Below are 4,957 nucleotides of genomic sequence, written 5' to 3' on the forward strand. Positions count from 1 at the left end.
TTCTGTGTTTATTTTTCTGCAATATATTTTATGTGTTCCACTCCTCTGTAATATATAATTTTCTAACAATATCTCTATTAATAACTATAATAGAAAGAATGTGTATAATAATAATAACAACATCAATAATGACGATTCTCTATTCAATATTAATAATAGTAATAATAAGTTAGTTAAAAATAGGACTTTATGTTCGAGTAATAATGGTTGTTCTAATTCTCTTTCCCCCTCTAGTAATAGGGATGTCAATCTATCTAGCTTTTCTTTTGACCCTCCCGTCTTTATTCTATTGGAGAAAGGTTTAAATTTTTCCCTTGCTCCTAGAAATATCCCGGTCGATTATATCATTTGTGACATTGAATATTGTACTAGAGACTTACTGGATGTCACTAAAGATATCATCAGACATGATTGTGTTTTTGTCTTTAAAAAGGCAAAGCCCCCCAAGAACAACATCAGCAAACTTGAGTTTTATGCTCTCAAGGCATTAAACAATAACAAGGATGTTGTTGTTCTCAAAGCCGACAAGGGTAGTGTTGTGGTTGTTCTTGATAAAGAGGATTCCAGAAGGAAGATGTTGGACAACCTTTGTTATAGCGGGAGCTCTAGGAAAATTAATAAGGATCCTTTGAAGAAGATTTCCAAAAGTGTGGCTCTTGATATAAAATATAGTAGCTCATTCATCTCGTTCAGTCATAAGCTTATCAAGAGTAACCCTCTTACTCCCAAAATTTATGGCCTTCCAAAGATTCATAAGGAAGGGGCTCCTCTCAGACAAAATTGTCAACACAATAGGAGGGCCAACCTATCTTCTTGCTAAATATTTAGCCTTGGACCTTAAGCACCTTGTTGAACATAAAAAATTCTTTGCTAAGGACTCTACATCTTTTGTCAATGAGTTAAATAGTATTAAACTTGATCCTGATGGTAAGCTTGTGAGTTTTGATGTGGTCTCCCTCTACACTAATATCTCTATCAATGAGGCCATTGAAGTCATCAAGCGTATTACGGATCCGAATATGGCTAGAATAGTTGGTATATATGTCACCTATACTTTCTTCTCATTTGATGGACAATTCTATGAGAAAATGCATGGTGTCACCATGGGTTCCCCCCTCTCCCCTGTGGTGGCTAATCTATTCATGGAGGAATTTAAATCAAAAGCCTTAGCCTCTTCTTCTCTTCTTCATATTGATCCGAACTTAAACAGGAACAAAACAACTTACAGATATAATCATAAACACAGAGGAGCAGTAGAAAAACACTTAATTTCATTAATAGAAAAATACTAAACTATGCTTACGAACATAATGAAAATAAGATAGCTTGGGCGATGGTAGCTTATCTCTGAGAAGAGATGTGGCAGCTACATGCCTCTGAACTATGTTACAATGAGGCTCAAGGGCCTATTTATTGTTAGAAAACATAAGAAAACCCTAAACAACCAAAACCCTAACCCCAAGAGATGTAACACCAAGAGTTTGTGGGCCCTGTTGGGGTTAGTTGGGAAACCAACTTCTTGAGGTCGTAACTTGGTCATATTATCTCTGTTTGGCATGTACGATACCTTGTTGGAAAGTTCTCTATGAGTACTACATGTTTAATGGCAGGCCCCTTCATATGGCTATAGGCCTACCACAGACCCCAAAAAAACATCGTTTAGGGGGTCAAAACTGCTCTAGAACTTCAAGACCCAAAAAATGGTAAAAATAGTAAATGATGAAATGAACAAGGAAATAAATGAAACTGGTTGGGGGGTCTAGGTGGAATAGGCAGGTGGCCATCAATATCCACCTGGATCATTCCCCCCCCCTTAAGAAGTAATGGTCCCCATTACGTGTAGGGCCTCTATGAGGTGAGGAAATGTCTATTAAACCTAGTCCCTGGTGAACCACTTTCCCTGGTGAAGGACTTTACCTACGTTGACAACTTGATATAGTTGTATCCTCTATTGGTGAGTGTTCTTGATCTGTGTTTCCATGATTTAATCAGTTGTGACATGTTCCATGCATTCTGGGTTGAGCTTTATTGGTGTGAGTTGTTCAGCAATGTCACGAAGGTGATCTACATTGAACACTTGGTGCAAAAAAAGGAACGATGGGCTGCTGAGATCGAAGGAATTGTCACCAACGACCTTGGTGATGGTGTATGGCCCATATCGGAGTGGAAAAAGCTTGCGGTGGGGTCTAAGAAGGCGCTCCTTCTAAAAATGTAGCCAAACTTTGTCGCCCACTGGAACTTGTGTGACACTCGATGTTGATCATGGTGTTGCTTGTACTTAGAATTAGCTTTGTCCAATATATCATGGACCTGTTGGCGGATGTGTTGAATGTGCTCAATGAAATTGTTAGCCCTTTCGGCTTCAAACTAAACGTGAGCCGAATCTACCTAAGTGACTGCAAATTCTATGGCCACATCAATGGGGCTTAATTGTTGAAATCCCATCCCTACCTGAAAGACGCTATGGCTTGTTGAGCTATGGAGAGATATGTCGTATCTGTGTTGGCCACAGGGGAGACTTTCATCCCACGTGCGTGGATGCTTCAAGTTGTACATACGTAGAATGTGTAAGATCATCATGTTGACAACTTCTCTTTGGCCATTAGTTTGTGGATGGAAAGTAGTGGACTTAGTAAGTTTTGTATCTAGCATCGACCAAAGACTTAACCAAAATGCACTTAGGAATCGTTTGTCCCGATCTGAGAAAATGGACTGTGGGATCCCAAAGTGTACCCATACTCACTCAAAGAAGAGCTTAGCAGTGGCCTCTACTATGATACTCTTCTTACAGGGTGCTATGATGGCCATCTTAGAGAATCTGTCGACGACCATGAAAATGAAATCGTTGTCGTGCTTAGTAGAGTGAAGGCCCAACGTGTAATCCATGGAGACAGATTCCCAAGGTCAGCTAGGAGTAGGTAGAGGAGTATACAAGCCTTTCTTCTTGATGGTTGGTTTGGAAATGATGCAGGCGGTGAAGGATCTAATGTACTTCCCAACATCCTGACAAATTTTCGGGCAATAAAAAAACTTATGCAATACCACCACTATTTTCTCTACTCCGAAATGTCCAACGACTCGACTGTAGTGCGCCTCCCAAATAATCTTGGCACGCTCACTTGAAGGAACACAAATGTGTCCAAGGTGGCATAACAATCCATCTTGAGGGTGAAAAGTTTGAACTTTCTTCCCTTCCAGGAGTGTCTGGGATATGCTATTGAATTCTAGATTGCTCTTGTAAATATGTGGCCACCCCGATGTCTCAACCCACAGGAGTCGAGTACAATGATCACCACCATGAACGATGGTTGTCTGAGGCAATCAACATCATTATTGGTGCTGACCTTCTTATACTTAATGGTCAAATGGAACTGTTGCAAATAGGTGGACCATTTCTAATGGTGATCATTCTACAGCTTCCCTTGTGTCTGTATGAACAGTAGAGGTCGGTGGTCTATATGGATGACCGTTTCATTCCCCATAATGTAATGCTTCCATTGAAGACAGACTTGCACAATGGAATACATTTCTTTGTCGTAACTGGATTACTTTCAGACTGTGTCTAAAAGTGTGTCACTGTGGTAAGCCACTAGATGCCCATGCTGAGTAAGAACTGCACCAATACCATAGTCAGAGGCATTTGTCTCAATCTCAAATGGTTGTTGCAAGTCTGGTAATGTGAGCAATAGTGCATAACAGAGGCGATTATTCAAGTCAGGGAACATTTATTATTTGGTTTCTGACCAAAAAAACTTTTCTTTCGCTCTGCCCTTGGTGACTTGACTTAAAGGCCAAGTGATATGAGAGAACCCCAACATGAACCTACGGTAGAAATTGGCAAGACCCAAAATGTTATGGAGCTCTGTTAGAGTGGTTGTGGCTAGCCAATCTTGAATGAATTGTATCTTAGATGGGTCCACATGTACACGTTGCTCATCATTGATGTACCCCAGATATTGAACCTGGGTCAGGCCAAAGGTGCATTTCTCCAAGTTAGCACATAACTTATGTTGGCGCAGGGTTTGAAGGACCTGTCGAATATGGTGGAGGTGCTCTTCACAACTCTAGTTAAAGATCAAGATGTCATCTAAATCAAGGATAATTTTAGGGGCGAATGTTCGCCCTTTGGCGAAATTAAGGGGTTTTAAATTTTTAGTGGGTGAATATTTTGTATCATAGTACATTTTTACAAATCACCTCAAATAGCCCACCTTATTTTAAGGGAGAGGGTAAAAAAAGTAAATTTAGCCCTTGAAATTATGACTTCCAACCTTCCATTCGCCCATTTTCAAGAATAGGTTTTATTTAAGTGAATCCAGTCGCCCATTTTCAAGAATAGGTTTTATTTAAGTGAATCCTATGGGCCAAATACCATATTTATAAAAGAGGTATGGTAAATTAATAAAAATATAAATAAATGAGAGGTATGGTAAATAAATAAAACATTTTTTATATTTACTCCATAAGTCACCTTATATACATGTAAGGGTGTAAACAAATAAAAATATAAGTAAATTGGAGGTATGGTAAATAAATAAAACGTCTTTTTATACTTACTCAAAAGGTATGGTAAATAAATAAAAATATAAATAAACTAAACATATCGTAAATAAATAAAACCTCTTTTTATATTTAGTCCATAACCCTCGTTCTATTTATGAAGGCTCAAGAAAGAGGTTTTATTTAAGTGAATCCTATGGGCCAAATACCATATTTGTAAAAGAGGTATGGTAAATTAATAAAAATATAAATAAACGAGAGGTATGGTAAACAAATAAAATATTTTTTTTATATTTACTCCATAAGTCACCTTATATTTACGAACACTCAAAAAATGGGTTATATTTAGGTGAAACCTATGGCCAAAATACTATGGGACAAATACCATGGACTAGATTGTTATTAATACCATGCAAAAAACCATTATTAACCCTAATACCATTATTAACCCTAATAT

Source organism: Pinus tabuliformis, chromosome 4_2 (assembly GCF_031772625.1).
Source record: "Pinus tabuliformis cultivar Carrire ecotype Pingquan chromosome 4_2, CPIR1, whole genome shotgun sequence".
In the NCBI taxonomy this organism is placed as follows: Eukaryota; Viridiplantae; Streptophyta; class Pinopsida; order Pinales; family Pinaceae; genus Pinus; species Pinus tabuliformis.